Raw genomic sequence first — 27,102 nt, 5'->3', positions numbered from 1 at the left:
TTACTGAAGAAGAGTAGCAGAATCCTAATCCTCATGGAGTTTAATTTCTACCTGATGCTTCGGGGAGAAAGGCTGATCTTGCCTTGGGGTCCAGGGAAGGCCTTCTTAAGAAAGTGGTTGAGTTCAGAGGGATAAGTTCTTTCTAGCCCCCATGGACTGTAGCCTGCCAGGCTCCTCTGTCCATAGAATTATCCAGGCAAGAATACTGGAGTGGGTTGCCATTTCCTTCTCCAGGGAATCTTCCCAACCCAGGGATCAAACCTGGGTCTCCTGCATTGCGGCCAAATTCTTTACTGTCTGAGCCACCAGGGAAGCCCCATTCCTAGCCATAAGAAAATACTACTGGAAGTTCCCAGTACACTTGTCTGTGTTGGTCCTGCTATTTTGAAAGCTTTCTCCAACCCCCACACCCACTCTTTCATATAAATTCTCATTCTCATCTAAGACTCTTGTAGAAACCTACTTCTCTGTGCTACTTACGTTATGGTACTTACTCCCTATGTCAAACATTTCTGTGCATATATTGGCTTTTGGCACTAGTCTCGTTTCTCATTGGCAGCACATTTCTTGGAGTATATTATGTTAAATTGAGTGCAAGCTCCCTAGTATTCAGTCATATCAAACTATTTTCTGTGTTATTGTACAAAATATTGTCTGTACATGGAAAGTTCTTTCCTATTTACTCATCTGCTTGAAGCTGAGTTACTCCACACTATTTAAACTTCTTAGGGAAGCCTCCTTTAGGTCACAGTAAGTAGTGCTCTTTGCTTTCTTTCCAGACTTTGCAGATGGCAAGAGTATTTGAATAGTCTACAGAATAAGTAATTAGTAATATTGTAATTATGTGTTTACTGGTCTATTCCTACAACAAAATCATGAGCAAATTGATGGGACAAACATTTCTTACATTTTGTATTTTTTCCTAATCCTCGGTTTGTACCTAGCACTTAATATGTCCTCAAAAATGATGGTTTGGCTGGAGGAATAAAAGAATGAACGTTACTGCCATAACCTATAAAGTAGCTCTAACATCTAATTTCACGTACAAGGGATCAATTCTTATTGCTTATTTCTACATGCTGGAGAGAAAGTTCTCTGTGTGTATGTTTATATGTATGTATATAAACATGGGGTGCCTTCATCTTAGTGTATGACTAAGGGTTAATGATGTACATAATCTGTATTAGTTTTTTCTTCCTTACTGCCTGCTCCATTTCTATAATTTAGACTGTGGAAAAGGCCTTGTCATATTTTACTACCATAAAATAGGTTAAATAATAGGTGATAGGTTAAAATTATGTTAAATGATAAATAATACTTATTTAAGACTTGATATGTGCAAATAGTTTGTCTGGCATCCTGCATATACTTCATCATTCAATATTCGCAATATCCTTGTTTTGCTAATGAGTCAGTTGAGGTTGGGGAAGTGAAGTGACAAGCCCAAAGTCCCCTAGCTCTTAAGTGCTGAGGCAGGCACTCAAACCCAGGACTCTCTGGCTCCAAAGTCTACATTAAAAGTGAAGCCAAATTATCCTTACATTTAAAAAATTGCCCTTGGGTACATTTCTTAATTAATCCCACCTCTGTTTTTAAAGAAAAGAAAGCTGTGAACCAACAATAAATTATATTGCCTTGTAAACTGTGAACTGCAAACTTGTGAAATAGGGTAGATTAATTGTGACCAGAACATGGTTCCAGCCCAGGCGTGGATAGCTCTCACAACAACTTGGAGATGACAGGGGAGGAGAAATGTGTCCACTCTGAGCCCAATCTTTCTCCGCTTCATTTCTGGAGGACTGACAGCAAAGCAGCCTTTCTTACGCAGCTGGCTAGGCTGGGAATGTGTCCAAAGGCTTGAAGGTGACTTTGATTCTTAGTGGTTTGGCTTCTAAGGGAGTAGGGGAAGGCCATGCCTTGCAGCACGTGGCCCAGCCTCTGTCTGACTTTGGCATTTTGTGCAAGAAACTTTTTTCTTTCCAAACAACACATCCTCCTTCAGACCTCACATCCAGAATCGGTTTTGTTCCAGAGAAATAACAAGTTTCTCCATGCTCACATGGCTGCTGACTGTAACCAAAGGCAAATGTGAAAGGCAACTGGATCCTGGGTGATGTGTCCTGTCACTTTTTTGGCCATAGACAGTGGATGGTGTAAGGTTATATGTTGTTTCCTGGGCAGCCTTGAGCCTGGTTAGTGGCAAGGGAATTTGCAGATGAATGGTTGTGAATGTTCACACAAGAGTGTACAAGGGAGAAGAGCTCTTGAAGCAAAGAAAGGAACTCCAATTTTACCCACTCCTGATCACTACGTACATTATCTGATTTGAATGCATTTAGTCTGTTCATTTATCATGCCTCAACTCTACTGTATGCATGTACACACAAGGAAATATAGTGTATAGTCTCTGAGAACATGTATGTAACAGAAACTTACATGGAATGAGCCATGTGAAAATTTGGAGAGTAGTTACCAGGCAAGGGCAAATGTCAAGGCTCTGAGGTGAGAGCATCTCTGTGTGTTCCAAGGATACCAGCAGTCTAGTATGTCCAGAGACGAGAGAATGAAGGGAATGGTGGTAGGAGATGAGGTCCAACCAGAAACCAGGGATTAGAGAACCCTTGTGCCTACCTCTTAGACTGTTTTCATCCATATGATGGAAAATCCATGGGAAGATTCTGATCAGGAAAGGGGCATGATTTGACTTTTGTGCTAAAAGGAGCACTCCAGTGGGGTGTGGAAAATTAACCTTGGGGAAGGTGAGAACAGAAGCTCATGGACAAGTGAAGAAGCTATCACATCATACAACCCAGGAGAGACCAGTGCTGTCTTAGGAAGTAGAGGTAGAAGTGGATGGCAAGAAGCTGCAGGAGTCAGGAAACACACTGAATGTAGACCCTGAAGGATTTGCTAATATACTGGATAATGAATAAGATGGAGAAAGAGAAGCTACTGATGACAAGATTTGGGCTTGAATTGTGTGTATGAAGGTGGGGAATAGGGTAGGAAAGGTGTGAATCTGGTTTGAAGTGGAAAATCAAGAGCTGTTTTTCAACATGTTAGATTGAAGATATCTATTAACCAGCCCAGGGAAATGTTAAGTAAGCAGTTACATATTTAAGTCCTAAATTCAGTTGGGGCTAGAAATAAAAATTTATGGTTAACATTATGTATTTAAAGTGATGGAATTGGATGACATAATCTAAGAATTAAATTCAGGTAAAGAAGAAAAAAATCTTAGAAAAAAAGGACTGATCCCTAGGTTGAATTATTGTTCAACCCTAAATAATTCAACCTATCTTTTGGTGGACCATTTTCTTTGGTCTAATAGGAAATTGAAAATGTATAAGACAAAGACTTTGCCCTCAAAGAAGAGAAGCAGGTTAACTGCAAAGAACATTGCCAGTGAGCACTAAACCACCCTGCCTCTTATCACATGTACGATGTTGAACAAACTGTGCTGTATTCTTAGTCGTTCAGTTGTATCTGACTCTTTACAACCCCATGGACTCTAGCCCACCACGATCCTCTGTCCATGGGGATTCTCCAGGCAGAAATACTGGAGTGGGTTGCCATGCCCTCCTCCATGGGATCTTCCCAACCCAGGGATCAAACCCAGGTCTCCCGCCTTGCAGGATAATTCGTTATCATCTGAAGCCCAAGAATACTGGAGTGGGTAGCCTATCCCTTCTCCAGGAGATCTTTCTGACAGGAACTGAACTGGGGTCTTCTGCATTGCCGGCAGATTCTTTACCAGCTGAACTACTAAGTAAGCCCATTGAACAGACTACTTAATCTTTTTGACTTTTACTATTTCTGTCTTAGATGAGATGCTAAGTGTCTATGTCAGCAGTTTTATGAGAATTAAGTTACATATCAAGTGTATGGTAGTCTAGAAATTCCAAGTTCTTTCTCTTCAAGGAATGCTCATCTGGGGGCACTGTTCCCCCATATTTGTTCTCCCACCTAGTCCAGAACCACAGTTGCATCAAGGTAGGGAACACGTTTATCTTGTTTTTGTTTCTAGTGTGGTAGGTTCCTGATAATTATCTGAGGAATAAATTAAATGGGAAACCAGTAAGTGCATTTGGATAGGATTTAAGTGCCTGGATTCTTAGATGAATCAAAGTAAATTTAGTTCCCTTACCTCACAGAATTTCCATACAGCCCAGGCATTTCAACAGAGTGATACTTCAAGAGAAAAAACAAGAAAAAAGACTACATCATCCAAAATGAATGATACAGAACTTTTTCCCAACACTGTGTTTCCATATAGTTCAAACATGCTGGACTACTTTTACATCATTTAGAGCAAGGTAATGCACATAAATAAAACAAGTATCATTTTTAAAAAGCAGAACTTTAAAAACATTTCATTAACATCACTACTAATAATGAATAATAATAACTAATATTTACTACTAATAACTAACAATTATGTATTATGTTTTCTTAAAAATTCACTGGTGAGCAGTATATAGCAACAAGACACAATGGCATTTCTGAGGGATGCTTATACATCTGTAGTACCCTAGTCTCAGGGTCTCAGAGACCATGGCAATGACTCACTTTTTATCCTTTTTCTTTGCATTCTTCTCAAGCCTAAAACTCTGCTATGGACAAATGACTCCTGCCATCCCTATATCTACATGCATTTTGTTTGATTGTTGTTTGTTTAAATGCAAATCGATTTAGCTTCCCTTCATTTTCTGAGTGTCCTGCCCTAGATCCCTCCCCCACTCTGAGTCTTTATCTTTTTAAAAAAAAATTGCATTGAAGTATAGTTGATTTACAATGTTGCATTAGTTTCAGGTATACAGCAAAGTGAACCAGTTATACATATATCCACTCTTTTTAGATTCTTTTCTCATATAGGTCATTATAGAGTATTGATAGAGACCTGTCTCTCTTGATGGAGACCTTCTTTCTTAGGAGTCACAGCAGGGGAGGAGTCCCATGGCTTGAGCTTGCTCTTATAATCCTATAAGAAAAGTTAGAAAGATTGATTACAGAAGGAAATGCACACTTCTTAAAGAAATGAGATCTAGATCGAACCCAGGGATGTGTCATGATCTCTAGGGGGAAGGTAAAAGGGCAGAGGATGTGTAAATGACCTTTTCTCTTCATATTCTCACTGGCATTCATTTCCTCACTGTATCAGTCTGCTAGGGCTGCTGTAAATACCGCAGACTGGCTGGCTTAAAAATCAGAAACTTGTTCCTCACAGTTCTAGAGACTAGAAGTCCATGATCAAAGTGTTGGGAGGCTTGGTTTCTTCTGAGGTCTCTCTCCTCAACTAGCAGCTGACTGTCTTCTCCCTGTGTCTTCACGTGGTCTTTCCTCAATGTGTGTGTCTATGCCCTGATCTCTTCTTATAAGAACACCAGTCATATTGGATTAAAGGCCACTCCAGTGACATCATTTCAACTTAATTACCTCTTTAAATAGGTTTCCCTGGTGGTGCTAGTGGTAAAGAACCCACCTGCCCATGCAGAAGACTAAGAAATGTTTTTTTGATTCCTGGGTCTTGAAGATCCCCTGAAAGAGGGCCTGAGAGCCCACTCCAGTATTCTTAGCTAGAGAATCCTATGGACAGAGGAGCCTGGTGGGTTACAGTCCATTGGGTCACAAAGAGTGGGACACAATTGAAGTGACTTAGCACACACATACCTCTTTAAATGGATACCAGTGCTTAGATCTTCAACATATACGTTTTTAGGAACACATATAAATTTTGTGTTTAGCTCACATGACCTATGTAGGAGGTTTTCCCCACTGCTGTGTCTCTTTGTTTTTCCACCTTAGGAAGAAAAAATAGGACAGTAAATTAAAAAATAAAAGTTGAGTTAGTGCATAGTATGACTATCAATTGGGCACTGTAGTGGAAGGAGGGTTGAAAGAATTTAACTATGCTTCTTACCAAACTCTAACCTCTAGAATTTACACTTCTTATTCACAACTTATGAAGGAATGAATGAAGAAAAAAAGAACTTTCAACTGTCTTGGCATATATTTTCCAAAATAATTTATTTCTACCCCTAGATGTCAAGAATCTCTATTACTTTAAAGAGGCTGACAAAAATTTCTCTGTTGAATTGGGAAAATCTCAAAATTAGGCAGCCAGATCCTTCCTTTTGCCTTGAGAAGTTTTGAGGAAGAAAATAGGTCAGCATTAATGAAGGCAATATATTCATCTTGACAAATTGGTCTCTTTCTGTTCTTTGGCTGTACTCAATGACAGAAATTTAAGAAGAGTGTTCAAATGAAGGAGGTAATAATCTTCTTGCCTCAAGTTTGGGGCTTGGCTTGCTTCTGCATCATCTTTAAAAATGACATTGGCATAGCAAGACATCTTCAGAGGTTGATTGACTGCAATAGGAAAGGACTGTAAACCAGGAGACATTTAGAATGGTGGAAAAAATGGAACAATATTTCTTTTGTTACAAAGGAGCAGGGGCAAAAAATAAGGCTCTCTCTTTTTACATATTTAAGAGAGTCACATAGAGGGAGGTGGGGACTAAGATCATGTGTCTTCAGAAGGCAAATTTAGGACCAGTGCATGGAAATATCAGGGAACAGATGTGGGTTGATAAAGAACAATTTCCCAAATGAGCTGCTCAACAGTGCTTCCAAAGGTAGGAGGAGGGCTCTGATTAATGTTCATTGTGCTCTCAATATTTTTCTGCATTTTCCAGTTTTTTTCTTTGAAGAATTGTAATTCATGTTATAACCAGAGAAGAAAAAAAATACATATTGTATTAATAATGTAAAAAGAAGAGAGAACTAACATTTTTTGAGGAGATATTATTTGCCCAGTATTTGACATATGTTACTGGATAAAGCAGTAATAGTCTAAATTTAGTTGGATATAGACATGAAAGATTTTTTTTTCCCAATCACTGCTCCCAGATATGCCACTCTTATCATCCTCTATTAAGTCTTGTGATGAGTGCTATGATTTTACAATCACTTTAAATTATTAAAAATTTGGTCCAGTATAACATTACATTTCAAACTGACTAACCATCCCCTCCTCACCTTCTGGTTCAAGTTTGACCTATGGCTCTGGAGAACTACAGCCAGGTGGTCTATGTATATGTGTTGGGGGTGTGATCCAGGCTTCCACATTTTCATTCCTCACCCTTCTCCCTCCTCTCCATCCTGTTCTGCCTCCTTAGGAGGAAGGTTTAGAGGAAGTGGGGGAAGTACTCATATTTAACCAGGTCTGCAGTTACGTCTTCTGTCACATGTTGTTACTGCTCCTCAGCAGATTGGTCTGTGTGGCAGGTGTCTAAACAAAGCCTTTCTTGTAGGACTCCTATGTATGTTCTTGCACAGGTTTACAGTTTATGTATTCTATACCTACTCTCTGTTTTTGCACCATGCAATACAACTACATCTATACAATTGGAAACATACTTCACCCTCTCACAGCCAGGTTTCCCATGTTTCTCATGCTGGTGTGGCGTTGCTCTCTGGGGTGGCGCTGGCATGGAGACGCCAAATCACCTTCTCTGGAGTCTAGGGAGCCTCAGGAAAGTTAGCCACTTTTACCACATCAAGTGGTGTGTATGAACCTGTTTGAAGTCTCCATTCTGCACCCTACCATCTTCCTACAACCCTCTCACTCCTTTCTCAAAGAGGCCCTTGGAGGATCAAAACTTCATCACATAAGCAGTTGTCTAAGCAGGGAAGGGGTGCAAGTCTCTCCTCCTTGAAGGCAATCCTATTCCTTGGCACTGATTCTCTTGGCACCTCTCTCATCAGCTTTGGGATGAAAAAGAAAAAGCAGCAGTATTCCCCCTACTAAGTCAACTACTCAGAACTCTCATGATGCTCACTCCGCCCCCCTTCACCCCATCATTTACCATCTTAAATTTGAGGAAAAAGAGAACTGGAGGATAATAGGTGATACTGGAGGTATTAGCCTACTTCTCACTGAGCACTGAGAAAGGCCCAGGTGTTGGCAGCTTTTTGGCTGTTCTTGTCCTATAATATTGGATACTTTCCCCCTCTCTGTTTGGAGTCCTACTTCCCCTTCCAACTCTAAGAGAATAGAAAAATTCCTGCTTACCATCCTTGATATATACCTGATAACATTTTTTTTTCAGTCTCTAAGTCATGTCTGACTCTTTGCAACTCCATGGACTGCAGCATGCCAGGCTTCCTGTCCTTCACTATCTCCTGGAATTTGCTCAAATTCATGTTCATTGAGTAGATGATGTTATCAAATCATCTCAGCCTCTGCTGCCTCCTCCTTTTGCCTTCAATTTGTCCCAGCACCATTCTTTTCCAATGGATTGGTTCTTTGGCTCAGGTGGCCAAAGTATTGAAATTTCAGCTTCAGCATCAGTCCTTCCAATATTTAGGGTTGATTTCCTTTAGGATTGGCTGGTGTGATCTCCTTGCAACCCAAGGGACTCTCAAGAGTCTTCTCCAGCATCACAATTCGAAAGCATAAATTCTTCAGTGCTCAGCCTTCTTTATGGTCCAACTCTCAGATCCGTACATGTCTAATGGAAAAACCATAACTTTGAATATAAAGACCATTATTAGCAAAGTGATGTCTCTGCTTTTTAATATGCTGTCTAAGTTTGTCATAGCTTTCCTTCCAAGGAGCAAGAGTCTTTTAATTTCCTGGCCACAGTCACCGTCCACAGTGATCATTAAAATCTATGAAAAAATACTCTTACCATTTTATTGACAAGGACTTGAGATTCCAAGAGGCTAAGAAAGTACCTGCTGTTGTTCACCATAAGGGAAAGAGTCAGGGTTTGAACCCAGTCCTGGTTGATTTTAAGATTTTCCTTTGTCTGCTCCACCAGTGATGGCCATCTACATACAGAGTTGTGGATATGGCTTTTGTCTAGAAGGCCCAGTTTTCACCATGACTAGTCATCTCTTCTTAGACTTTGGTTCCTCCTGTTCCAAAGAGACGTAAGTACAGTGTCTATCCTCAGAGGACCAGGTGGGGCTAGTGGTAAAGAATCTGCCTGCCAGTGCAGATTAGATGTAAGAAATGCCAGTTTGATCCCTGGGTCAGGAAGATCCCCTGGAGGAGGGCACAGCAACCCACTTCAGTATACTTGCCTGGAGAATCCCACGGACAGGGGAGCCTGACAAGCTGCAGTCCATGGGGTCATACAGAGTCAGACATAACTGAAGCATCTTATCATACACGCAAAGGTTATAATAAATCTAATATGCTTAGCCCTGAGTATATACACACAATGCTCTGGGTTCTCATTCTGCACAGAGTTGGCTCAGGCAGATAGTACTACTGAATGCATCAGAAAAGGTCTTCCAATATACAGGACCTACCCTATAACCCTCTTCCTATGCAAATGGAGGAGCGGACTGACTCTGCTTATAAGGGTAAGAGCGTCTAGATGCAGCCTCTGTTATCAGTCTGCTTCCATAGAGCTCAGCAATGGTGAGTTATCTTTCTGCAAAACTACTGACAAGCATAAGGAGATGAGCCTTCATAACCATCCCATATTTGTCTTTCAGCAAAACAACTGACAAGAGTAAGGAAATGAGCCTTCATAACCATTCCTGATTTGTCTCTCCTTGGGAGTTACAACAGTTGCTGTAAATTTGCTAAAAATAGTCATGATCCACATGGTAATGATAGTGATAATATACATGGAGGATTATACATAGAGCTACACATGAATATGTGTTCCCTGTGCTTGGAAAAGGTTCAACTGATGGCTGGATGACCATTTCCCAACCATCTGACAAGGGGATTCCATCACTGGGTCAAAGGTTGAAGAGAGGACCTATAGGTTTCTATTTAACTCTGGATTTCTCCCAGACTACAGTTGACTTGACTTGGTCTGTGTGGACCCAAGCGTTCCTTCTGGGCTTAAACCACTCCATGCTGTTTCCGTTTTGAGCTAGCAAATCTACTCCATCCCCAAGGGTGTCCAGTTCATCTGCATCACTGAATGTTAATTCTGACAAGAAAGAAAAACAGAGCTCATTCTTTGAGCCAAACATACCACATTTGTTTTTCCCTTCCCCAAATATGCAGACAGTTTATTTAGAGAACCAAATGGCTCAGTTCTTGTTATATATTATTCCTAATAGACATGTTTGCTCACATCCCTGCAATTGCACTGTGGGGAAGCTATGAGATGATTTCTTCCATTTTTCCGGATCATATTTAATACAGATGTAAAACAGATTTTTGGTAGTGTGGCAGAGTGTCAGAATGATCACTTCCTTCCACTCCAGAACCAATAGGCATTCAGCCTTGCCTAACAGATGTACTTATTGGATACTTTTGGGTTCACCTATCACTATTTTTTACCAAAAGCAACACTGCTCTAGGGCCAGATAAACACAGACTCATTTCTTTGGGTTTACAAAGACTTTTCAGGTTGGTTTAGTGTGAACTGCTGGTGAAGAACTGCGTCTGTGAAAGTTAATGTCCTGTACCTTAGCCCAGATGAATAAATCCGTCTTTTATTGGCACCATGTAGACTTTCCATTTTTTTTGAACATTTAAAGTTCTTTTTTATGCATTAGGAGAATTTTTCAGCCAAGGCCATCCGATTTCTGAAACAGATTTTGTATGTTCCCAGTTAAGTAGAAAAGGCAAAGATGAAAAAATAATAAAAAGAAAGGGAAAAAAAGAGAGAGAGAGAAAGCCAACTACACTGAGAAACATTTAAATCCATTTCTCTATAGGCTAAATTTCCTCAAATACAGAAAAAGCCAAGATGTTAGAAGCTTGTTTTTTTTATTTCTTTTTAAAGTATTAGTATTTTTTCAATTTATTTTTATATTGGTAGATGATGTGAGACTCATTACATTTTATAGGCCTGAACAAAATCTTACAATTTCTTACTAATATTATGCAATGACATAATGCCATTTGTAGAGGTGTCGCATAAAGCAATTGACTTTTACTGGCTTCTGATGGCAGGACTTGCCATTTTAAATTCTGTTTTATGTAAGCATTTTCCAAATTTATCGACCTCACAGGATTTCTCAAGTTGCTTAATTATGGTAGGTAGAAGATATCTCTGTGGCCTGATACAAGAGCCTATTAAAGCCCCTTTTAAAAAAGGAATATAAGAAGTGAGAAGGCGAATGAAGTTAACATTTAATAAATGCCTACTATGGACTGGTGCTAGTGGTAAAGAACCTACCTGCCAATGCAGGAGATGTACAACACACAGGTTTGATCCCTGGGTCGGGAAGAAGGAGAAGGGAATGGCAAACCACTCCAGTATTCTTGCCTAGAGAATCCCATGGACAGAAGAGCCTGGCGGGCTACAGTCCATCTGGTTGCAAAGAATTGGACACGACTGAAACAACTTAACACAGCACACATAGGTTGGATGTTAGAATGTATGGATAAAAGAAGAAGCACCTACCATGAAGTATGTACTGCTCTGACAATACTCTGGAAGGTCTATTTAGTTTCTTAACTTCACAGGCAAACTGAGGCTCAGTTTTTATACCCAATGTCACAGCAGCTATTAAGTGGAGGTGCTAGGATATCCACTTAAGTTTGACTTGAAGTCCATGCTATAAAGTCACAAAAGGTAGCTTTGCTTACTTAAGAGTGCCTTAGACTCTCGGGGGAACCCTTTGAAAGTGGGTAGATTCTCCCCTTGAGAATTCCGACCCAGAGGATGAAGGTTTAGGTGGACCTATACAGTGGATTAAAAATTGGAAATTTTAATTTATCACCATGATCCCTACTCATTTGTTTCCGAAGTTCAATTAAAGGAATTCTACATAACCCAAGGAAATGAATCTACATTTTGAAGAATGTTATTAAAAAATTTTGCAAGATATGAGAGGTCCCTAAATCTTGATATTATCCACATGTTACTGAATTCCTTCCCTGGAGAGTCTGTCTTTTTCTTTTCAACTAATCCTGCAGCCTCCACACCTGGATTAACCAGCTTCTTAAGAGAGAGAGGTACAGCAGAGATATTGGTGGGAAAAGGAATCCAGGTCACACTGAATAATAGAATATTAATGCTCTACCAGACCTAAGAGATTCCCTAATAAAGTTTTGATTTTTATACTGGAAGATTTTGTGGCCCTGAAAGGGAAAATAAATAAAAACCTAACTTGAAGCTTTTGTTGATGATCTTCCATTTATCCATCTCCATCAGTTAGAAATAATACTTTGCTGTTGGATAAAGCATACATGGTTACAAACTGATGGTCACATTGCCAAACGCAGTTTCTTGGGAGGGGCCATGGTTCCTAGCTCTCTGAGTTTACCACTCTCATATCAATTATCACAAGGATGTCATGGATCTATCTTGCTAGCACTGACTTCATTTTTTCTTGGGTGTTTCCCTCACCTTCTGCTCTCACTTGTCCTCAGGACCATCTCTTTCTCCCAGTCCAAAAATGAAGCAAAATACAGATTTGGAGAATTTTTCTAATCCTGTGGTTGAGGTAGAGTCTCAAGTTTTTACATGCATGCATGCAGAGTCTCTGAGATTAGATAGTTCTCAGACATGGGGGAAGAAAAGTGAAAAGGGAAAGTAGTGATTTAAATAGCAGAAGGATACATGGGAAGAAAGTGAAAGTGAAGTTGCTAAGTCGTGTCCGACTCTTTGCGACCCCTTGGAAGGTAAGGTAGGTTGGTCCATGGGATTTTCCAGGCAAGAATACCGGAGTGGGCTGCCGTTTCCTTCTCCAGGGGATCTTCCCAACCCAGGGATCGAACCCAGATCTCCTGCATTGCAGACAGACGCTTTACCGTCTGAGCCACTAGGGAAGCCCACTAGATAAGAATTACTTTTCTGAAAGACAGAAAGAGCAACTTTCACTGGGACCCAAGGCGGGGGGGGGATGACAGGAATATAGAACAAACTCTCCTTGAGCAGGGATATTTCACCTGATGGACAGCTTGCCCTTCAACATGACTGGGCATGGTTAGTCCCAATCAGTGTGAACTGACAGAGAAGAGAGAGGGATGCTGGATGACTTGATGAGGACAGAGGCATGGAGAAAGAAAATGGCCCTCTAGCCAATGTGCAAGTAAGCAGATGGAGTTGTAGTTTTCCTGAGTGGTGCGACAGTGATACCAACATCATCACATAGGAGATGGTACTTGTGCCCCTTCCTCCCTATTGTGAGCAACCGGTGGGAGAGCTGTGCCATTCCCTGTGTGTTCCCAGCCAGCGGTTGTAGTTTCTCACATACAGCAGGCCCTTGGGAAACGTTCACTGAATAAGCGAGACAATGTATGATGTAATTTGTCCAAATTAACACAGCAAGTTTAATGATCTGACTAGGATAGAACGCAAGCTCCAGACTCAAGTCCAGTAGTTCTTCCAAACATTTCTGGTCTTTTCAGTGGCACAGAAGGATAGACAAATAAAATAACATACAGAATTCCTCTGATGAAAGGAGGGGTTATGGACAACACAGTTTAAAATGCATTTTCCTATTTTAAGTACTGATGATGTCCAAGGTTAACTTCTGTCAATCAGTAACTCTGGCTCCCAAGAAGTGTAACTTCTTGAGCACAGAATATCTGTATTCAATTTACACTGACTAAGCCAAAGTTGCATTACAATATTGAAGTTAGATGGTATTTGTGGCTTTGAGACCTATGGTTCAAGATTTTCTCTTTCTAGGTTTTTTTTTTTTTTTCTTTTTAAACAAGCATGTGGTTGCAGAGCTGTGGTCAGACCTAAGGAATTCTAGTATCTGCTAGAAGAAATGAGTGTTCACTGAAGGTTACAACCACATCAACTGGGCTGCTAGTTCAGTTCCTAAACATGGAAGAAACATTGAAGACCATCTGGTACAGAGGTTCTCAACTGGGAGTAATTTTGCCCCCAGGAGCCATTTGATAATGTCTGTAGACATTTTTGATTGACAGTTAGTGGGTGGTACTCCTGGCATCTAGTGGGTATAGGCCAGGGATACACAAGACAACCCCCACAACAAAGAATTATCTCACCCAAAATGTCAATAGTGTTGCTATCACAAAAATCTAATCTAGTCTGTATATCTTTCCAGAGTAGAATCCATCTACAGTGACTCAGATTTGAATATTCTAGCCTCTGGTTAAATATGTCAAGGTCTACTGTTCAATATTTCACTGGCAGCTTGTTCCACTCTAGGACAAATGTTAGTTTAATGGCTTGTTGATGGTGCCCTCAGAAACTGAATGCATATTACCTCATTCTTTCATAATTATCTGATTACTACATGCATCTCATGCTTCCCTGGTGGCTCAGCAGTAAAGAACCCGCCTGCCAATGCAGCAAAATCAGGTTTGATCCCTGGGCACAGAAGATCCCCTGGAGAAGGAAATGGCAACCCACTCCAGTATTCTTGCCTAGAAAAATCCCATGGACAAAGGAGCCTGGTGGGCTATAATCCATGGTGTCACAGAAGAGTCAGATGTGACAGTGATGTGTGTCCCACTCATTGGATGGTGAGCTCTTTGAGGGGCTAGGCCTAGTTCATATTTATCTTTACAGTCCCAGATTCTGCATGATGCCTGATATCTCCCAGAATTGCTAGGTAAAGGTTCAGTGAGTATGTAAATGAATTAAAGAATTAGAGGTATATTCCCAGCTCTACTTTTTCTCAGGAATGAAATTCTCATGCTTAGGTTATAGGCAGTGAAGCTCCAGGCGATGAAACTTGTCTTTTGAACAAGAGGTGGGAGAAAAAGACCACAAGCTACTTCAGGTTCTATCTTGCCGTTTGCCTCTAGGCAATCATTGTGAGTCTGGAAAACTACACATACATATTCTTCCTTTGCACTTTTCTTTCACTGTAAGTAAGTCTATAAAAAGTACCAACACTGGAGCAAATGGAAAATATTTTATAATCAGCAAGTTTAATTTGCTGAGTGCTTTGCATTAAAATCGCAGAAGTAAGTTGGGCTGGCCAATTCCCAAATTCCATTGCCAAAATGAGAAGCACTTTCTCAATCTTGCTTTAAATGGCCACGGGCCATTGGACCACTGAGCTTGGACAGATTTTAGAAGAAAGGAAAGAGCATGGAAAACAAATCTCCCATGGGGTTGAGAAGACCAAAGTAATAGAACACACTTTTTCAATTTCACTTTAAAGTCAGTGAATAATAATGGTAACTCACATTTGTAAAGAGCTTACATAGGACTTTTACATCTGTCCACCTTCCCAAACTATAATAAATGTCCACCTAGGAGGTAAGGGTTCCAGGAAATATGGGAAACCACAGGACCCTATGATGGATTTTTTTTTTTTTTAGGGAACCAAATGTTTTTTAAATAAAATGTGGGGCAATTTGTTCTGTTAAAACACTAACATATTGTGGAATAGAATCCGCCATTGGCATGGTGTTTTTAGATATAATTATCTTCAAAGAAACTCTGCATTCATGGTGGGGGTGATTAGAGCTATATTTCCAGACAATTCTCTCAATTATGTTTGTAAGAAAACAGGGGAAAAGTTGACACAATTTTGTACACAGTATCTCTTTTACTTTTGCTTTTTTTTTTGGACTTTTCTTTCATTCTCTCGTGTTCAGTCTTCAAACACATTCTTACACATTCTCCAAGGCTCAACTCAAATATTTGCTATAGTTTTCTTAAGATTTCCTTGACTCCTGGCTGGGACTTCCTTCTCCATGCTCTACCTGCCTACATTGAGTCACTTAAACTATAGTGTAATTAGCTGTTTATATGTCTATCGACAAGAATTTTCTGGTACAAGGGAACCATATCTAAACCTCCACTTCCCTTATGGTGACATTTCTATAGAAATAATTTGCAATAAATTAACCTTATAATCAGATTATGATAGGCTGCTTTCCAAATATTTCTAAGAGACTCTGATCATAGTTTGCTTTCCATTTTTTAAAAAAAAATTTACACACTTTTGGCAGGTTACTTTCCATTTATAGTTATTATAAAATACTATTTTCCTCATGTAGTATGATACATCCTTCAGCCTATCTTGCACCCAAGAGTTTACATCTCCCACTCCCCAACCTTTATATTGCTCCCTGCCACTGGTAACCACTAGTTTGTATCTCTGAGTCTGCTTATTTTTTGTTATATTCACTAGTTTCTTGTATTTTTTTTTTGATTTCACATCTAAGTGAAATCATATAGTGTTTGCTTCTCCATCTGATTTATGTCACTTAACATAATACCCTGAAAGTTCATCCATGTTGCTGTAAATGCCAAAATTTCATTCTTTTTTTTAATGACTGAGTAGTATTCCATTGCATCTATCTATCTATCTATCTATCTATCTATCTATATATATAAATATACACACACACACTATATCTTCTTTATCCATTTATCTGTTGATGGACACTTAGGTTGCTTCCATATGTTGGCAATTGTAATTAATGCTGCTATGAACATCAGGGTATATGTATCTTTTCAAATTGTGGTCTCTACTTTTTTCTTTTTTTAGATATATGTTCATGAGTGAAATTCCGGTCATATGACAGTTGTATTTGTAGTTTTTTATGAAACTTCCATTCTGTTTCTGAGAGTGGCTACACCAATTTACAATCTCACTAACAGTGTAGAAGGGTTCCCTTCTTTTCACACCCTCTCCAGAATTTATTTTTTTACAGTGCTTTTGATGATGGCCATTCTGACCAGTGTGAAGTGGTACTTCATTGTGGTTTTGATTTGCATTTCTCTGATGATTGGTAATGTTGAGCATCTTTTCGTGTGCCTGTTGGCCATATGCATTTCCTACTTGGCAAATGTCTATGCAGTTTTTCTGACTGTTTTTAAATCATATTTTTAGGGTTTTTTTTTTTTTTTTTTGGTGTTGAGTCAATGAGCATTTATATATGTTGGATAGTAACCCCTGTTGTACCATTTCCCATTCAGTAAGCTGTCCTTTTGTTTGTAGTGGAAAAACTTTTGTTTAATTAGGTTCCATTTGTTTATTTTTGCTTTTATTTCCTTTACTTTAGGAGACAGATCCAAAAAATATTGCTGCGATTTATGTCAAATAATATTTTGCCTATGCTTTTCTCTAGGAGTTTTATGCTATCTAATCTTTCATTTGGGTCTTTAATCCATTTTGAGTTTATTTTTGTATACGGTATTGAAGAATGTGCTAATTTCATTCTTTTATATGTAGCTATCCAATTTTCCCAGTACAACTTATTGAAGAGATTGTCTTTTCTCCATTATATATTCTTGCCCTTTCTGTCATAGATTATTGACTATAAGTACATGGGTTTATGTCTCAACTCTCCAGAATTCTCTATTTTGCTTTTCTTGGTTAATCAATTTGTATTTGAGCAGTATCTACTTACTGAGATTCTAGTGTGAATGTGACCCTGTGTTTGGGTTTGGTTATATAAAGAATATTTTAAAAGTGTAAGAAAATAACTGAAATAAGTAGAGCATCTACTAAGCACCATGGTAGCATTTTATAATTATCATCTCATTTAGCCCCTGCCATAGCTTGTAAGGTACTATTGATTCTAGTTTGCAGATTAGGAAACTAAGGTCTGCACAATTAAATCACTTGTTCAAAGTCATGCAAGATGTAATCCTTATATTTGGATGGAAGTTTCAATTTAAGGCAACATAGTATGTACACACACACAAATAGCTTGTCCTTTCCTTCCAAGGTTATTTGCAGAGTTATTTATTATGTGCCAAAGGTGTACCCAAGTAAAAAGAACAGAATTTCTGGGTCCTGGATCATTTTCTATAACCTAATAGCTGTGTGACTTTAAATGTGGGGTAAAGAGAGTTTTTCTTTCTACCTCCGTTCTCTTCCAGCATAGATCATACTCCCAACATCATGCCCTGCCTGAGTCCTGTGAGACTGACCTCCATGGATTGCTGTCTAGGCCTCTACTGTCTGCCTTCTGGTTGGGTGTGACCAAAGGGGACCATCAAAGGGTAAAAAAGGAAAGGCATTTCTTTATGTCCTGCTACCTCATTTACTCATGCTAGACTGAGGCTGGAGAGCTCCCTGTTCTTGGAAACTGAGTGTCAGGAGATGGTCCTCCTCTTGGTATAGCTCTTTGCAGGTTCTGGAAGCAACTCCCTAACCTTGTTCCAGGCAGAGAGGTGCTAATGCTTCTCACATTATAAGGATCTCTGGGAGCTTTACTATTGCCCTTAACCCTGCCACCCTCTGTAGTTGAATAGGCACCTTCATTGAACTCGCTTCAAACAGCCTATTGAGTGTAGCATTTCTGTTAGGACAAAGCCTGAAACATGTCAGGCTGCTTCTTTTGTCTGGATCTCAAGTTTTCTCATCCATAAAATGGGGATAACACCATTTAATTCACAGGAATTTTGTGAGGGCAAAATGTGTTAAAAGTAAACAGAAACTTTGTAGAAGTTGTTGTTATTGTTCAGTTGCTAAGTCTTACCGACTCTTTGTGACCCCATGGACTGCAACATACCAGGTTTCCCTGTCCTCCACTATCTCCCAGAGTTTGCTCAAATCCATGTCCATTGAATCAGTGATGCCATCCAACCATCTCATCTTCTGCCTCCCCCTTCTCCTCCTGCCCTCAATCTTTCCCAGCATCAGGATATTTTCCAGTTAGTGGGCTCTACACATCAGGTAGCTGAAGTATTGGAGTTTCAGCTTCAGCGTCAGTCAATATTTGGTGTTGATTTCCTTTGGGATTTACTGGTTTGATCTCCTAGCTGTCCAAGGACTCTCAAGAGTCCAGCACCAGAATTTGAAAGCATCAGTTCTTTGGTGCTCAGCCTTCTTTTTGGTCCAACTCTCACATTCATACATGACTACTGGAAAAACCATAACTTTGACTAGATGGACCTTTGTCAGTAAAGTAATGTCTCTGCTTTTTAATATGCTCTCTAAGTTTGTCATAGGTTTTCTTCCAAGGAGGAAGTATCTTTTAATTTCATGGCTGCAGTCACCACCTGCAGTGATTTTGGAGCCCAGGAAAATAAAGTCTTGTCACTGTTTCCATTGTTTTTCCATCTATTTGCCATGAAACGATGGGACCAGATGCCAAGATCTTCGTTTTCTGAATGTTGAGTTTTAAGCCAGCATTTTCATTCTCCACTTTCACCTTCATCAAGAGCCTCTTTAGTTCCTTTTCGCTTTCTGTCATAACTTTACTTCAACTTTGTAGAAGTTTGTAGAAGTACTACTAAAATATTTGTCATCATAAGCTTGTTCTTTTAAATTAGAATTTGCACTTTCATTTTCCAAGTGTATACTAAAAATCTGTTATCAGTAAGGTCCTGTGCTAAATGCTTAGGGAACTCCTCTAAGCAGAGATTTACTTAGAGATGGGAATAGGCAAATTAGGCTAAGAGAGGGAAGAAGAGTCTTAAAGAAAAAAATATGACTCTGCTATTAGACGGTAGTGGGATTTTGGCTTGTTGAGGTTGGGGATAGGTTTAAAAGATGCTAGGGGAGAGGAGATGGCAACCCCAGTGTTCTTGCCTGGAAAATCCCAGGAACGGGGGAACCTGGTGGGCTGCCATCTATGGGGTCGCACAGAGTTGGACACAACTGAAGTGACTTAGCAGCAGGGGAGAGGAAATGAGTTAGTGTTGTGCAGAGGTTGGAGAGAGCAAGGTATATTCAGGGTGAGTGAGTAAACCAGTTTCATGGAAGATGAGGCTGGAATAGAGCATTGGGCTAGATTTTTAAGGTCTTTGTAAAGTAATTATATCCTTTATCGCCTGGATGAATAAGAGGGAAATAAATTCCAATATATCTTATTATCTCTTTCCTACCATAGCATCTGTCCTGTGAAATGCTTTGCATCGAAAAATAAGTGATTTAGATGGATTTGGATGTCTTTGCAACATGATTCGATAGATTATCCTAATGCATTTTACAGCAGATTGAATATTAAAATGGCCAAGAAAGGATTTGACTGAAAATAGATAATTTATACCAACTGGTACCTTTTTAAACATATATTTATTGAAACTCTGCTATGGGACTTTATATTGGGACCCAAGAAAGTAAAACATACACACACAGAGTTCATTTATTTGGGGCTCCTCATGACTTTATTCCTGCTCTCCCACCCCAAATGCTCCTAGCCTCCCAACCCCAAATGCTTCTAGGATCAAGCAGAAGACCTGAGGTGTATTTGCCAAAAGACTGAATGACTTAAGATATAATTTATTTTTTTTAATAATTTTTATTGGAATATAGTTGATTTACAATATTGTGTTTCAGGTGTGCAGTAAAGTGAATTATAAACACACACACACACACACATACATACACACATATACATATCCACTCTTTTGTAGATTCTTTCCCAGATCAGTCATTGCAGAGCACTGGGTAGAGGTCTTTGTGCTATACAGTAGGTTCTTATTAGTTATCTATATATACTAATGCATATTTGTCAATCCCAACCTCTTAATTGATCCTTCTCTCTCTTTCCCTTCTTATAACCGTAAGTTTGTTTTCTACATCTGTGACTCTATTTCTGTTTTGTAAATTAGTTCATTTGCACTGGTTTTTCTTTGAGTCCATATATAAGTGATATTAAATGATATTTGTCTTTCTATGTCTTGACTTCACGCCATAGATAATCTTCAGATCCATCCATGTAGCTACAAATGGCATTGTTTTATTCTTTTTTTTTATGATTGAGTAATATTCCACTGTGTACATGTACCACATGTTGTTTGTCCACAGAGCTCCCCAGCAGAAATTTCTGTGTTGATAAATAAAGTTTTGCATTTGTATGTTCGACATGGAAACCAATAGCTTGTTCTCTTTTGAGAACTTGAACCACATCTAATGCAAATGAGGGGCTGAATTTTAAATTCTATGTAATCTGATTTAATACAAAGTAGCTGCATTTGATTAGTGGCTACATGCATGGGAGAGTGCAGGTCTAGAGAGAAGTAGTCACAAGTAGGAAATCCACAAAAACTTCATTCATTGTATTTCCATAACACTCCGCAGTTGATAATCCTTTTCCATATAGCCTAATTGCTACAGCTTGAGCCATGATTTGGCATAATGTTCTAGGCCTTCCCATGAGTTCCTACCATGTTGTTCCACTTTTAAAATATTATTTAATCCATGTTTACTCAACCTCTCTCCTAAAGGTGAAATGGGAGTCACAGGAGATGATTTTGCAGCTGTAATCACTGTGATTCACTGAGTGTGTTTACACCTGCTAAATTTAGAATAGTGCAACTGTAATTTAGTAGCGCCTGTAGTCAGTCTAAATAATTATAAAAACGCTTAGTAAGCCTGTGGTGTTGCTGAGAGCAAATTGCTGTGTGGCAGACCAAACGACCAACCTGCTAAGAACTACTCAACAGATCAGATTAGCAAGCATAATGTGCTTATTGTTATTATATTTATTTAAAAAATCATGTGTATATATATATATATATATTCTGTCTTAACAGAAAATATGGATGGTTAAAAAAAAAACTTCCCTTTGAAATATAGTACCAGCGAAGCCTTTCCTAATTAAGCATCCTAACCTAATGCAACCTGAAAGTAACTGTATTTGATACAGCTCAGAATCAAAATCTATGTTGCCTTGAAGTAAGCCTGAAATAAGCTAAGGGTTTTCTAAACTGGTTTTTCTAACCATATGGAAGTTATCTTTGGTTCTCTAAATTCTCCATGGTCTTGGACATTGCCACTCCTGTGGGAGTCCTGTTTCTCCACCCAGATATGCCCCTCATCTCCTTTGTTGACTGGTGGATATTAGTTTGGCTTGTCCTTCAAAAACCAGCACAGGGACTTCCCTGGTGTTCCAGTGGTTAGTACTTCACCTTTCAACGCAAGAGGTGCAGGTTCAGTCCTTAATTGGGGAGCTGGGATCCTACATGCCTTGTGGCCAAAACCAAAATATTAAACAGAGGCAATATTGTAATAAATTCAATAAAGATTTCAAAAATGGGCCACATAAAAAAAAATCTTAAAAAAAAGGCAGGACAAATAGTACCTCCTTTATTGAGATTTCTCTGACTTCCCAATAGACATAGTGAGATATTTGCTTTGGGAATTTGTACACACTTCAAAGACAGCAAATGAATCATTATGGATATTTGTTTTTTATGAGTGTGGACTGTGAGACTGTGAGCCCAATAAGGCCAGGAGCTGTATTTAATTAATTTCTATATTCTCAAGAATCATTATAAAGATCAATAATGCTTAATTCAAAGTTGCTAAAAATAAGAACATGGGTCACCATTCAGAGCTAAAAATGTAATTTCAAGTTAGTTTTTGTTTGCATACAGTGATGTGTGATTAGAATAATCCAGAACAGAGAGAATCCTCAAATGTTTGTGGTTACATACTCAGTTCATTTCAGTGACTCAGTCGTGTCCGACTCTTTGTGACCCCATGAATCGCAGCACGCCAGGCCTCCCTGTCCATCACCAACTCCCGGAGTTCACTCAGACTCACGTCCATCGAGTCAGTGATGCCATCCAGCCATCTCAGCCTCTGTCCTCCCCTTCTCCTCCTGCCCCCAATCCCTCCCAGCATCAGAGTCTTTTCCAATGAGTCAACTCTTCACATGAGGTGGCTAAAGTACTGGAGTTTCAGCTTTAGCATCATTCCTTCCAAAGAAATCCCAGGGCTGATCTCCTTCAGAATGGACTGGTTGGATCTCCTTGCAGCCCAAGGGACTCTCAAGAGTCTTCTCCAACACCACAGTTCAAAAGCATCAATTCTTCGGTGCTCAGCCTTCTTCACAGTCCAACTCTCACATCCATACATGACCACAGGAAAAACCATAGCCTGACTAGATGAACCTTTGTTGGCAAAGTAATGTCTCTGCTTTTGAGTATGGTATCTAGGTTGGTCAGAACTTTTCTTCCAAGAACTATATCATTTGAATTAAGGACTTTTGCCTTTTTAACTGTGTTTTGCTTAAAATAATGTTAGCATTTATCTCTTCCCTCATTAGCAATGCTCTGAGACTCCACTAATCGACTAACATGAAATAGTCTTTATCCCTTACCACTACTACCATCACCTGCCAGGGATTCTTATTTTTAATCATTCTCTTTGAATATTCCAAAGGATGGGGTTTTCTTTATAAAATACACTACTGAAATGTGGATTCCATGAGAATCAGAACAGTTTTGATTGCTGACACAATCCATACTTTACCTAGTTAAAATAAAGGTAATCAACAAATGTAATCAAACTTGCTTATACCTTTACAAATCTTTACAATCCCTCATTCCACCATCCAGTACAGACACTACCCTGCTTCATTGGCCACTTTCACTCTGTCACTCACAAGCTTTGCTGTCTGTGCCACCACTTGGCCTCCTTCTGACCTCCTCTAGACAACAGCACTCCACACCCCCAGGCCACTAACCGTTCCACTGCTGACTGTCGCTATGAATGAACCTCTAGGGTTTCATCACCACCAGGTTTAATTTACTCTTTCCGCTTGACATGGCCAGCTTTTTCAGAAGGAGTTTCTATAGCAGAGCTGATGCACCCTTGTGAATCCATCCCTCTTTCCAAATGACTCTTCTTCCTGGAACATGCAGGTGACTAGGATAATGGTGGTGGGTTTATCTTTGGGTGAGAGAATGCTCAAATGGAATCTGCTAGTGTAACTGAAAATGCAGCTCTCTCCAACAATCAGGCTCATTTGGTCTTGTCCATTCAACCACAATTTGTTTTAATGTGATTTTTTTTTCCATCTCTATTTTCTTCTTTAGTTCATGTCCCTTCAGAGATCTTCAGTTTATTCTACAGCTATGCATCTAAGTTTATGCCCTTGTTCATGAAGCTCCTAGGTCACCCAAAGGCCTAAATATGTGTTTGGACATCTGTTCGTGTCCTATCCAAAGTTGATCCACAGAGAGAAATCAGAGTATCACAAGTGTGACTTATGGAACAGAAGCTTGAATGGAGTAAAATTGAAAGTCTCTCTGAATAGTAATGAGGTTGTTAAGGTGGTCAATATTGTTAAAGAGGTTATTAGTGATGCTGGAGTCAGAAAGGGAATGGAGTGGGACCCCTTAGGTTCCTAGTTGTAGTGTGTCATAAGCCAAAGAAAAAAGTTGCAGGACTCAGTTACTAGACAGAACTATTTTTATAATAGTGATTCACAAACCTGGTGGAGCATTAGAGTCACCTGGGGGTCTTAAAAAAGAGACATTTCAGAAATTCCCTGATGACAAAGTGGTTAGGACTCTGCCAATGCAGGGAGCATGGGTTTTATCCCTGGTCAGGGCACTAAGATCCTACAAGCTATGTAGTGTGGCCAAATAAAAAGAGACATTTCTAGAATCCACCTGAGAATTTTGAAATTCACCTTGTGAATTCCAAAAAGTCTTTCACAGTGATAGAGCTCCATTAGCAAGTCCTGGGCTCTGGGAGGCTGGTCACAGAAGTCCTCTGGAGTAGTGTCTCTCAACATTTACATATAGGGAACATAGAAAATAGTAATGTTAATGCTTGCACAGCACACTGAAAAGAATAAACACAGTAGCTTGTGGCCTGAATAACTGTCTAAAGAGTTGCAGCTGTTCCAGAGCCAATATGGTAGCCATATTGCTGAGGCGATTAATCTTGGCACATTTAAATTTGGGTGCCACTGCACATGGCCCAGTTGGGAAGCAACCTATCTCAGTCCTCTGATCTACTTAATATCAGATCTGAATGAAAGCAAATTAGCTTGTTTCTGTACTCCTGGAACAATCTGTCCCTAAAGAAGGTGGAAGGGAGCTGAAAAACTATGGAGAGAAAGTGATTCCAAAATACAGCTTTCCATGGATAAATTCACAAAACAATTGTATCCATGAAGATACCCTAATAGCTGAATAACTGAAACTTATGTTCATGTTTTGCTCAAAATTTTTTAAGTTCAAATTCCCTACCTTGGCATTCAAAGCTTTCTTTTGTGAAGGACTCTATTTCTAAGTGTATTTACTTTTGTTTTCAAATAATCTAAATTCTAGCCAAAAAAGGTTCCATATGTTTACTGATCAGTTCAGTTGCTCAGTCGTGTCCGACTCTTTGCAACCCCATGGACTGCAGCACTCCAGGCTTCCTTGTCCATCACCAACTCCTGGAGCTTGCTCAGACTCATGTCCATTGAGTTGGTGATGCCATCCAACCACCTCATCCTCTATCATCCCCTTCTCCTCCTGCCTTCAATCTTTCCCAGCATCACGGTCTTATTCAATGAGCCAATTCTTCACATCAGGTGGCCAAACTATTGGAGTTTCAGCTTCAGCCTCAGTCCTTGCAATGAATATTCAGAACCAATTTCTTTTAGGATTGACTGGTTGGATCTCCTTGGAGTCCATGGGACAATCAAGAGTCTTCTCCAACACCATACTTCAAAAGCATCAATTCTTCAGTGCTCAGCTTTCTTTATAGTACAACTCTCACATCCATGCACAATGACTGGAAAAACCATAGCTTTGGCTAGATGGACCTTTGTTGACAAAGTAATGTCTCTGCTTTTTAATAAGCTGTCTAGGTTGGTCCTAACTTTTCTTCCAAGGAGCAAGTGTCTTTTAATTTCATGGCTTCAGTCACCATCTGCAGTGATTCTGGAGCCCCCCCAAAATAAAGTTTCACTGTTTCCCCATTTGTCATCAAGTGATGGGACCAGATGCCATGATCATACTTTTCTGAATGTTGAACTTTAAGCCAACTTTTTCACTCTCCTCTTTCACTTTTATCAGGAGACCCTTTAGTTTTTCTTCACTTTCTGCCATAAGGGTAGTGTCATCTGCATATCTGAGGTTATTGATATTTCTCCCAGCAATCTTTTATTCCAGTTTGTGCTGCATCCAGCCTGGCATTTACGCATATAAGTCAAATAAGCAGGGTGACAATATACAGCTTTGACATACTCCTTTCCCAATTTGGAACTAGTTTATTGTTCCATGTCCAGTTTTAATTGTTGCTTCTTGACTTGCATACAGATTTCTCAGGAGCCAGGTCAGATGGTCTGATATTCCCACCTCTTGAAGAATTTTCCACAGTTTGTTGTGATCCACACAATCAAAAGTAAAAAAAAGATTCCATAGGTTTACTAATGGGAGTTGGTATTTTTTAGACTCAAAATTCTGTTCTTAAATCATTCATCCTTCATGATTCAGCTCAGATTTCAGTACTCTTATTGAAAATTTTCTGGTCTTATTTCTCTCAGACTTCTGTAAAGTCTTATTTGAGCCTCTATTCTTCTGCTTATCATGTACTATGTTATATTATATCTATTTCTACATGACCTGACTAGTGAGAATTAGAATGTCTAGGTTGAAATCTAACATTTGCCCACTTACTAGATGATGACCTTTTAAAACTTATTTAAATTTGTTGAACTTCAGTTTCTTAATCTAACAGATTAAATGAAAGAGTATCTGTCATGTGGAGAAGGCAATGGCACCCCACTCCAGTATTCTTGCCTGGAAAATCCCATGGACAGAGGAGCCTGGAAAGCTGCAGTCCATGGGGTCCCTAAGAGTCGGGCACGACTGAGCAATTTCACTTTCACTTTTCACTTTCATGCATTGGAGAAGGAAATGGCAACCCACTCCAGTACTCTTGCCTGGAGAATCCCAGGGATGGGGGAGCTTGGTGGGCTGCCTTCTATGGGGTTGTACAGAGTCAGACATGACTGAAGCAACTTAACAGTAACTTAACAGCATCTGTCATGTAGTAGACTGTTGGCAAACAGTGGTTTCAGTTCTCCATCTCATATCCTTGCCCTTGCAAATGACTTTTAGGTCATGTATCAGTAGATGGAGTCTATAGCTCCACTCCTTGAATTTGCACTGGTCTTGAGACTTGCTTTGGCCAATAGAATGTGACAATTTGCAGAGTGTACATGTTCTGAACTTAGGCCTCAAGAAGCTACATGCTCCCACTTGCTTTCCTTGAGTCCTGCTTAACTGTCATTTAAGCCAAGGCTAAATTCCTGAAGCATATGAGATCACTTAGAGAGAGATAAACTGTCCCAGCTGAAGACATTGTAGGTCAGTTAGCAAACAGCTGACTTAACAACATATGTATAAGTGAACACAGCTGAGATGAAAAGAGTCGCTCCCCTCCCACCCAACTCCTTTCCTCAAACTCCACTGAGCCCAAGCCAAATTACCAAAACATAGGTTTGTGAACTTTAATATATGGCTATTTTAAGCTAACGGTGCC

This window comes from Bos taurus, chromosome 3 (genome assembly GCF_002263795.3).
Source record: "Bos taurus isolate L1 Dominette 01449 registration number 42190680 breed Hereford chromosome 3, ARS-UCD2.0, whole genome shotgun sequence".
Classification (NCBI taxonomy): domain Eukaryota; kingdom Metazoa; phylum Chordata; class Mammalia; order Artiodactyla; family Bovidae; genus Bos; species Bos taurus.
Note: the sequence above shows the minus strand (reverse complement) of the source record.